The sequence below is a fragment of the Staurois parvus genome, unplaced genomic scaffold, assembly GCF_062004578.1.
Source record: "Staurois parvus isolate SC_StPar_1 unplaced genomic scaffold, SC_StPar_1.0 ptg000014l, whole genome shotgun sequence".
NCBI classification, from domain to species: domain Eukaryota; kingdom Metazoa; phylum Chordata; class Amphibia; order Anura; family Ranidae; genus Staurois; species Staurois parvus.
Genome location: NW_028317810.1, coordinates 2,438,237 through 2,449,668, shown reverse-complemented (window position 1 = coordinate 2,449,668; position 11,432 = coordinate 2,438,237). Strand labels below are relative to the sequence as shown.

Below are 11,432 nucleotides of genomic sequence, written 5' to 3'. Positions count from 1 at the left end.
GCAATCTTACTTTCATCAATCCACAAAATGTTGCGCCATTTCTCTATAGGCCAGTCAATGTGCTCTTTGGCAAATTGTAACCTCTTCAGCACATGTCTTTTTTTCAACAGTGGGACTTTGCGGAGGCTTCTTGCAGATAGTTTGGCTTCACATAGGCGTCTTCTAATTGTAACAGTACTCACAGGTAACTTTAGACCTTCTTTGATCTTCCTGGAGCTGATTGTTGGCTGAGTCCTTGCCATTTTGGCTATTCTTCTATCCATTCGAATGGTAGTTTTTCGCTTTCTTCAACAACTTTCAGGTTTTGGTTGCCAGTTGAAAGCATTTGCGATCATTTTAGCTGAGCAGCTTATCATTTTCTGCACTTCTTTATATGTTTTCCCCTTTCCAATCAACTTTTTAATCAAGATACACTGTTCTTCTGAACAATGTCTGGAACGACCCATTTTCCTCAGAATTGCAGAGAGAAATGCACTGTAACCAGCATGTACATTTGCTGCCTTCCTTCATTAAATAAGGGCAATAATTGCCACCTGTTTTTCAAAGAATGAATGACCTCACTAATAGAACTCCACACTGCTATTATTTTGAACATGCCCCTTTCAATTAGTGATTCAATTACAGAGAATCAGCAGCATGCATGTCATGACTGTTGGGTCTGTTGGATTTCTATTACTCTACTACACCTGCTAGTAAATTATTTGCCATGTAGAAATATCATTTCTACCAAAAACAGTGATTGATCAGGTTAGTGATGTCTGACTGCTATTATTTTGAACACAACTGTATATACCTTTATATGGATACACTATTTAGTGTTTTGAGTTTATATATTTTTTGCATTATTTATGCACATCCAGTCTTGCAGAAAACATTCACTTGCATGTTTATGCATTTGTTCTTAATTTGAGTCCAATTCCTTGGACATATCACCCATAGGTCCCTATTTGGACTACTATTCACCATCACTTTCAAATCCTGTTTAGGATTAACTCACTCTTGTGACTTACTTGTTGTTAATATTGGTTCACACATTGTTTATTACCATTTCTGTGGTTGTATATTTTTCACTTCTTATTCACCTTTGGATCCGATCAGGATCAGATCACGGTCAGATATTTGTAAAGACCCCATGTGGATCTAATCACATTTTTTCTTTTGTACATTGTGTCACTTTATATATTGTTTCTATTTTTATGCATACATTGGTATAATATGTGACTTATGGTTTGTGAGTAGCGCTGCATCATTTTTTCTCATCGCATTTATTAGATCATTGGTATATGTTTGGATGTTAGCAGCTTCTCTTTGATTTTTGAATTACATTGCAGGTAGAAGCGCAGGAGGTTCACACCACTATTTCCTAGTCCTATACCTTTTTGTTTGCTTGTGGTGATTGATTCTCACCTCCTTTGCCTTTCTGTGATCAGAGAGTCAATCATCTTTTATAACTTTGGCCTGTGTCTGTTCTGGTTTTGACCAACCTCCCCCCAAATTCATGTAATCCTTATCAGTTCCTAATTGGGGTGGAGAAGAATTGCTCATTTGATCATCTATAAATTTAGACCCGCTTATGGGGGAGGGGAGGTTTTGTCCTACGTGAGTGCATTTTCTGCTGGAGTACAAAAACAGCAGTTGAACACAACAGTTTAACTAAAGCAGGATAACTCAAGCAGCAGCAAGATACAACAAAGAACTCTACTGCATGCTGGAAGAACTGCAAGCAAACACCCTGGGAAACATCTCCTATAAGTCTGATTCCCACTCCATGTACCTTTTAATATGCCCACTCTATTCCTCTTTTTTTATATTACTATCCTCTGTTCTCAAAATCTAATTTCTTTACCACTCTGCTCCACCCCAAAGCTTATACACATCACCCTCACTTCTACCATCTCCCTACTACTGCTTTCATCACCTCCTGCTGATACTTTACTCACCTGCTGACCCAAACACCAGGACAGGAAGGCATGTGCACTCATATACATCCCTCTCCCATCTTACTTTTCTCACCCTCCTTCTTCTCCTAACCTCGGGATATCTCCCCAAACCCTGGTCCTCCAGTATCTCACCCCCACACCAGGCACCCTCCTTCCTCCAGGAATAGCTGCAATCCACTCAACTTAATCTCAATTCCCATGCTGCTAAAAACCACCCTCCCTTTTTCATGTGCACTCTGGAATGCTCAATCTGTCTGTAATAAGCTCAACTCTGTCCATGACCTTTTTGTCTCCCACTCCCTTAACTTACTAGCAATTACAGAAACCTGTCTTCAAGTATCAGATTCTGCTTCTCCCGCTGCACTTTCCTATGGAGGCCTTCTCTGGACTCACCCAGACCTAGTGGTCCAAAAGGAGGTAGAGTTGGTATGCTTCTATCCCAACTGAGCACCTTTCAAGTCCTCCCTACAACTCCCTCTCTATCTTTCTCTTCTTTCGAGATTCACTGCCTTTGGCTGTTTTTTCCCATTTCTCTGAGAACTGCAGTGATCTATCGGCCTCTTGGACCGATGTCACGCTTTCTTGATGACTTTTCTGCTTGGCTACCCTACTTTCTCTCCTCTGAAATACCCACTATCATTCTTGACGATTTTAACATCCCCATAAATGTGAGTAACCCAGCTACATCCCAAATCTTCAACCTAACCTCATCTTTTGCCTTAACACAATGGATGCAGTCCTCCACTCATTCTGATGGGAATACAATAGACCTTGTTTTCTCCCATCTTTGCACTCACTACAATCTCACAAACACCCCCTTTCCTCTCTCATCACAATCTTATCACCTTCACAGTGTCTTTGTCTTCAAACACTTATCCCTCCAAGTAGCAAACAATTACTCACAGAAACCTTTACAACTTAAACCCTTCTCTTTTCCACTCTGCAACTGACCGCCTCTATGTCAGAATGTCCTGCCCTGACCTGGCCACTGCTGTCTACAACAGTTCGCTTTCGTTCACACTAGACTCACTTGCTCCTCTAACTACATGAAGTATCAGGCCCCGACCATTGCAACTGTGGCAGTCTGGCGGCACCAGAAATCTTAAGCGACATAGTCATGCACTGGAGCGATTGTGGCATAAAACCAAATCTCAGCAAGCATTCACCCTATATAAATCTGCTTTCTTAACATACAATTCCTCCCTCCATGCTGCCAAGCAAGCCTACTTTGTCAGTCTTATTAATTAGGCTCACTGGTAGATCACGGTAGGTGGTCTGTAAGTGACCACGTCCAAAACACTTGTCATCCAGTCCTCATCGTCTCTTCTCTACTTTTAACTCTCTACTTTCTCCACCTCCACCCAGTAACTCACTGTTCATGAGATTGCAAATCATTTCAAAAACGAGATTGATGCACTTCATAGTGGCATCTCCGCTACACAGACATCTATCCCCCTTAGCATACCTTATACTAAACCTCCCTCAACACTTTCCTCTTTTGACCTTGCTACTACTGAAGAGGACACTAAAGTTTTCTCTGAAGCCCATCTCACCACGTGCCCCCTAAATATTGTCCCCTCTCAACTACTACAGTCACCCTCTTCTTCTATCCTATGCTCCCTCACTCACATCTTCAATCTCTCCCTCTCTAATGGTGCCTTCCCCACCCCTCTAAAGCATGCACAGATCACTCACATACTTAAAAACCCCTAGCTGGACCTCACCAACCTGAACAACTTAAGACCCATCTCCCTGCTCCTGTTTACCTCTAAACTCTTAGAACGCATAGTCTACAATCTCCTGAGCTCCTACTTCACTGACAACAACCTTCTTGACCCTTTATAGTCTGGCTTTCACTCACTACACTCCACTGAAACTGCCCTACTAAAACTCACTAATGATTTACTAACTGCTAAAACCAATGGCTACTACTCCATACTCTTACTACTTGACCTCTCTGTGGCTTTTCATACTGTTGACCATCCCCTCCTCAAAAAAAACCTCCACTCTTTTGACCTCCAAGACTCTACTCTCTCCTGGTTCTCCTCCTACCTATCGCAGTGCTTCTTTAACGTTACCTATAACTCTGTCTCGGGTCTACAGTTGCAAGAAAAAGTATGTGAACCCCTTGGGATTACGTGGAGTTTTGCATGAATTGGGCATATAATGTGCTCTGAACGTCATCTAAGTCACAACAATAGAAGAACACAGTCTGCTGAACATAATACTACACAAACATTAGATGTTGCCATGGTTTAATTGCACATAACATGTAAATATTCACAGTGCAGGGAGGAAAAAGTATGTGAGGCCCTAGCTTAATGACTTCTCCCAGAGCTAATTGGAGCCAGGAGTGAGCCAACCTTGACTCCAATCAGTGTGATGATATTGGATGTGTTGCTGACAGCTGTCCTGCCCTTAAAAAACACACACCTGTTTTGGGTTTACTGGTTTCAAGAAGCACTGTCTGATGTGAACCATGCCTGCATACCATACCATACCAGCACGTTTGACGTTTGCAAAAGAGCACCTGGATGTTCCAGAGCACTAGTGGCAAAATATACTGTGGACAGATGAAACCAAGATTGAGTTGTTTGGGAAGAACACACTACACTATGTGTGGAGAAAAAAAGGCACAGCACACCAACATCAAAACCTCATCCCCACTGTAAAACATGGCGGAGGGACGCGATCCCTCCACAGTGAGTGGAGTGGGGCTGCGTGTGTGAAGCCTTCATCCTCAGGTGAGGGACCACCATTGATAAGGTTACTTTGCTGCCTCAGGGCCTGGACGGATTGTTGTCATTGATGGGAAAATGAATTCCAGAGTTTATCAAGACATTTTGCAGGAAAACATACGACCATCTGTCCGCCAACTGAAGCTCTGCAGAGGATGCGTGATGCAACAGGACAATGACCCAAAGCATACAAGTAATTCAACAAAACAATGGCTGCAACAGCACAGAATACGCCTCCTGGAGTGGCCCAGTCAGAGTCCTGACCTCAACCCGATTGAAATGCTGTGGCATGACCTTAAGAGAGCGATTCACACCAGACATCCCAAGAATATTGCTACACTGAAACAATTTTGTGAAGAGGAGTGGTCCAAAATTACTCCAGATCGTTGTGCAGGTCTGATCTGCAACTACAGGAAACGTTTGGTTGAGGTTATTGCTCCCAAAGGAGGGTCAACCAGTTATTAAGTGCAAAGGTTCACATACTTTTTCCTCACCCCTATTTTATGCCCAATTCATGCAAAACTCCACGTAATCCCAAGGGGTTCACATACTTTTTCTTGCAACTGTAGGGATTCTGTCCTTAAATCCTTTTTCTTCTCCATTTACACCTCCTCTCTTGGTCACTTGATAAACTCCCATGGCTTTAAGTACCATCTCTATGCTGATGACACACAAATCTATCTTTCTCCCTGCGTCTTCCAGGACAGCCCCTTGAGACATAGAGTTCCTCCCTCCGGGTCAGGAAACATGCCATCTTCCACGCCTTTAATAGGCAGACCTCCTGGCCTCCATCACCAGTTTTTTTGTGTTTCCTGATCCGGAAGGAACACGTTTTGGAACCTAAGGGGTCTCTGCCCTCTCTGGGGGTGGTCCTAGAAGAGTGTAAGCTCCGGGGGTTCACTTACCTTCTCTCCCGACGCGATCCCTCCACAGTGAGTGGAGTGGGGCTGCGTGTGTGAAGCCTTCATCCTCAGGTGAGGGACCGCCATTGATAAGGTTACTTGCAGGGGAGCGGGGAGTGTCTGGCGGTGAGCCCGAGGCATCCGCTCTCTCTAGGCCCTGGCAGCTTCTTTCCCCCAAGCGTGGCTGTACAGGTGTGCAGTGCGCAGGGCGGAAGGGGACCAGGCGTTCCACGGACCGGAAGTCTGGCGCGACTTCTGGTGGACGAGGCCCTGTGTTCCACGGACTGGAAGTCTAGAGCGGTGATGTCATCAGCAGGCGCCAGAGATGCTGGTTCCAGTCTCCAGGAAGAAAAGAAGGCGCAGGCTTCCACTTCGGGTGGCCGGTGGGATGTGGAAACCAGCAGAGGCTGTGGACCACGCCAGACGGAACGTCATGGAAGCTGGCTCATCGCAGCAAGCAGATCCTGGTTCCTGCACCGGCTCCTCTCAGGTAGGCTTGGTGAGGTTCTCTTTAGCTGACTCCTGGGGGGTGATTGATTGTTCCACCAGTCTCTGAGGGCAGGAGATGGTGGGGCACACTGCAGGTCTCCCCTAGTACAGGGTGTGTCGTGGGAATTTAGAGCTAAGGGTCCACATTTTTGTTCTGTTTTTGTTCTTTAGGTTAAGAGCCAGGACAGGACCCCAGTTCAGGCCCCAAAGAAAAAATGTGCAATGTGTGCGGCTAAATTGGGGTCTACGTGTGAAAAACCCCTTTGCCACAGCTGTATAGATAGACTGTTTAAGGATGAATCCTTCACGGCCTGTCACAAAGTGTTAACCTCTATTAAGGATGACATGACAGTGACATTCCAGTCCTTCAGGTCCCTGTTTGACAGAATGCAGACTCTGCTAGGCAGGAAGACCCAGAGGAGGAAGACCTTCGGTCCCTTCCCTCCTCTCAGGTGGGTTCAGGTTCGGAAGCAGATAACGAGGAGGATGTTACCACTTCCAGAAATTCTAGGTATAAATTGGCCCTAGAGCAGCGGTTCTCAACCTGGGGGTCGCGACCCCTTTGGGGGTCGAACGACACTTTCCCAAGGGTCGCCTAAGACTATCGGAAAACACATATTTCTGATGACCTTAGGAACCGAGACACCGCTCCTTGATCCGTCTCCAGGTGTGGGCGGGATGACATGCCGTCCCTGTCATCTGGACACACCCCCGGGATCAATCCTTCCTCGTCGGTGATTGGCCGCCGGAACTGTAGCTCAGGAGAGGCACACAGGCGGCCAATCACCGGCAAGGAGGTGGAGCTTGGAAAGGAGGAGCCGAGCGGCACCGCGAAGATCGAGCGAGTGAAGAGGAGGAGAGCGGCCAGAGAAGGAAGACATCTGACCGGTAAGTGTCTATACCATGGGAGAGAGAGGGAGGGAGCGAGCGAGCCCAGGCTGGAGCAGGGGTCAGCAAGGTAAGTATCATTGGTGTCAGTGGGAGGAATAGTGCCCAATCATTGGTGTCACTAATACCAATGATGGGGCACTATTCCTCCCCCCACTGACACCAACGATGGGGCACTATTCCTCCCCCCACTGACACCAACGATGGGGTACTATTCCTCCCACTGACACCAACGATGGGGCACTATTCCTCCCACTGACACCAACGATGGGGCACTATTCCTCCCACTGACACCAGTGTTGGGGCACTATTCCTTCCACTGATACCAGTGATGGGACACTATTCCTCCCACTGACACCAATGATGGGGCACTATTCCTCCCACTGACACCAATGATGGGGCACTATTCCTCCCACTGACACCAATGATGGGGCACTATTCCTCCCACTGACACCAATGATGGGGCACTATTCCTCCCACTGACACCAATGATGGGGCACTATTCCTACCACTGACACCAATGACGGGGCACTATTCCTACCACTGATACCAATGACGGGGCACTATTCCTCCCACTGACACCAATGATGGGGCACTATTCCTCCCACTGACACCAATGATGGGGCACTATTCCTCCCATTGACATCAGTGATGGGACACTATTCCTCCCACTGACACCAATGATGGGGCACTATTCCTCCCACTGCAAAATTACAGTTATGAAGTAGCAACGAAAATAATTTTATGGTTGGGGGTCACCACAACATGAGGAACTGTATTAAGGGGTCGCGGCATTAGAAAGGTTGAGAACCACTGCCCTAGAGGATGTGGATGATCTCCTGAAGGCTTTTTATGAGACCTTAGAGATTGAGGAGGAGGAAGTGTGCTTATCCAGGCATGGCCTCATATACCGGGGGCTCCAAGGTCCTCCAGGCAGTGGGCCCGCCCTAGGAGGTAAGTTCTTGATTATCGTCTCAAGGGGCTGTCCTGGAAGACGCAGGGAGAAAACCAGAGTTAGGTTTACCCGTAACTCCTTTTCTGCGAGTCTTCCAGGACAGCCGTGATTTCGCACCCTGAAAATGTACAAGTGTTGTATATGAGGTTATCTATATTTGTGTCTTTCAGTGTCTTCCGCTAGTTCTCGAGTAAAACTGGGGATGGAGGCCTGGAGGTCCACCTTTTAAAGGCGTGGGGGATGGCGTGTTTCCTGACCCGGAGGGAGGAGCTCTACGTCTCAAGGGGCTGTCCTGGAAGACTCGTAGAAAAGGAGTTACCGGTAAGCCTAACTCTGGTTTTCTACTCCTCACCTCACTCCTTCAGTCTCCTCTCGCATTACTAACCTACTAATTTGCATACCAGCATGGATGTAACTCCACTCCTGAAACAAAATCTTTCTAAAACCGAGCTCATAATATTCCCTCCAGCCCGTGCCCCCTCCACTGATTTCTCCATCAAGATCAATAATACAACCATCAGTCCTTTCCCTTATGCCAGGGTACTAGGTGTAATCCCAGACTCCCATCTGTCCTTTCAGCTCCAAATCCAATCACTGTCCAAATCTTGTAGACTTCACCTCCGCAACATCTCCAAGATACACCCGTTCTTAACCTCTGAAACCACTAAGCAACTTATTCACTCCCTTGTTATCTCTCGCCTTGACTATTGTAACTCCTTCCTCATTGGCCTACCTCATTGCAGGCTATCCCCTCTTCAGTCTATCATGAATGCTGCTGCCTGACTCTTCCACCTTACTAACCATTCTGTATCTGCCATCCCTCTCTGCCAATCCCTCCACTGGCTTCCGACTGCCCAACGGATAAAATTCAAAACATTAACAATAACATATAAAGCCATTTATAACTCTGCCCCAAATTACATCACCAATCTTGTCTCCAAATATCATCCAAACTGTCCTCTCCACTCCTCCCACGACCTCCTGCTTTCTAGTTCCCTTGTCTCCTCCTCCCATGCTCGTCTCCAGGACTTCTCCAGAGCCTCCCCCATGCTCTGGAATTTTCCAGCCCAATCTATCTATCGCCTACTCTGCCCACTTTTAGGCGATCTCTTCAGGGAAGCCTATCCTGCCTTCAGCTAATAACAAAATTTTCTATTCCTCCTATCAGTTCATCCCCCACAGTTATTACTTTTTGTCCCACCAGCCCCTCCCTCTTAGATTGTAAGCTCCAAGGAGCAGGGCCCACCTAACCCTCTTGTATTGAACTGTATTGTCTCCCTTTATATTGTAAAGCACTGAGCAAACTGTTGGCGCTATATAAATCCTGCATAATAATAATAATAACTCATCAAACCATGTCCTAATGGACCTGTGTTTGTGCACTTGAACTCCATCATCTGGAGGGTGCCTACATACATTTGGCTATATCGTGTATGCTGTATCAATCTTTTTTTTAAAAGTAGGGCTTTTTTAATGCACATTAGTGAATAGCTCTACAAAGACCTTACACTTAAAGTTCACAGGTGCTTGCATATACTACATCTTTACCCATCTTCGAAGGAATTTAAACTGAGCCAATTCTTGATGTGTCATATCATTAGAGGCTCACCCTGTGTAGGGGTGTGTGGGGCAGAGCTCCAAACTTAACTTTTTTGGTAGTTATTAACATATGGAATGCCCAGAGCTCTTGAGATCCTGGACATTCTAGATCTGCCTTTTTCAAACAGGGTGCCTTCTGGTTTCTTCAGAGGTGCCATAGCAAAATGCCTAAATATTGCCACAAATTGTCCAAAAATTGTCATTGTGCAGGGGCCATGCTAATCTTCCCTGTATTGTTCCAATTTTAGTATCTGTCCTGCTGAAGTGAGGACCCCAAAACGTGTCAACAATCCAGCAAGTGGATCAACCTGCCTTATGGTTACACAAAGCCACCAATTTTTATAATGTTGCATTTTAACCTTTGGTATCGCACAGGCCAGCCACTGGCATCCTAACAACCAATGATATCATCGATTGATAAGGAGGATGTTTGGTGCCTGCACAACATCCTTGTTTGCCCCTTGCTCCATCAGCATTGGGGTCATGTTGGCAGAGAAAGGGAGAGAAACTGATGTAGAAAAGACTCTAGAATACTATTCAGTAACAGTTTACAGAGGTGGAGAAAAAGATCTCTAATGTTGTGTGACCCAAGTGTGTGGATGCTGAAATATATATAGAACTATTGGTTTTGTTTTTACATTTTAGAATGAGGTGCCTTTAGGTTGTGCACAATTAATAATAAAGGGTGCCTTGACTAAAAAAAAGTTTGAGAAATGCTGATCTAGGTGATGAAAGGGCACTCACACACATCCATTTCTTACCATTTTATATGACCTAGCTTGTACTTGTTTGGATAGCTGCAGGTATACTTTGAAGTAAGGCACAAATACATTTTACATTTAAAGGGATCAGGGATAAATTTAAAAAAACACAGAAACAAAAAAAAAACCGCATCTGTTTGGTCTTCTGTAAGTGTTTTGTAGTTGTTTTGTGCTAAGTGATGTAAAGCTACACATGTGATAAGAGTCCAGGGCTAGTTGGACTTTTAATTTTTTTTTTCCTTCATGGCAGTCACCTTTTTGTCTGCTGCTGCTGCAATGTAATTAGAAGAAAGCCCCCCTTTGCAACACACCATTGTTTACTCATATAAATCTGAAGAGAGATCATTTGGCAGACACCAAATGGAAGACTGCTGATATGTTGTAAACAGATATACTTCACAAAATGGCAGTATGTTATATACAAGAGTCAGAAACTAGACCAGACAAAGAGGCTGTACTGCCTAGCTACTGTATTTTTCGCCATATAAGATGCACCTGACCATAAGACGCACCTAGGTTTTAGAGGCAGAAAACAGGAAAAAAAAAATTCTGAACTAATGGACTGCAGACACAGTACAGGAGATGACCAGAGACTGCGGACAGCACAGGGATGACCAGAGACTGCGGACAGCACAGGGATGACCAGAGACTGCGGACAGCACAGGGATGACCAGAGACTGCGGACAGTACAGGGATGACCAGAGACTGCGGACAGTACAGATGACTGCTGACCTTTGGGGAGGTGGGGAGCGGGTACCTGAATTTGACAGGTACCCGCTCTTACTTCCGCAGAGTTTTTGTTTGATCTTACCTGTTCCTCGATCCAGCCGCGCGCTGTCTTCGCGGCTTCTGTAATGGCGCTCGGCATGACAGCCGGATGCCCAGTGCGCATGAGCGAGAAGCACTTGCGCTTTGTGATTGGTCCGGCGGCTTCTGGGATCTGTCATGTGTCCCAGGTACCGCCTTACCATTCACAAAAAGCACCGCTTCTTGCGCATGCGCACTTGGCACCCGGCTGTCATGCCCAGTGCCCACACTACAGAAGCCGGGAAGACAGCACGCCGCTGGATAGAGGAACAGGTAAGGTCCCGCTGCAGAGCTGAGCGGCCGGCCCGTTATTCTGACACAGCCGCGGTGGAAATACCGGACCGGTCGCTCCA

The 11,432-nt window shown here is 46.0% G+C and overlaps 1 non-coding gene across 1 annotated transcript; it reads right to left on the bottom strand.

Annotated features, from left to right (window-relative positions):
- Positions 1–9,681: 9,681 nt before the first annotated feature.
- LOC149473487 (U6 spliceosomal RNA) lies at positions 9,682–9,783 on the bottom strand. Its single transcript, XR_016312771.1, has one exon. It is a non-coding gene; the product is annotated as a U6 spliceosomal RNA (small nuclear RNA).
- Between the last annotated feature and the right edge of the window lie 1,649 nt (positions 9,784–11,432).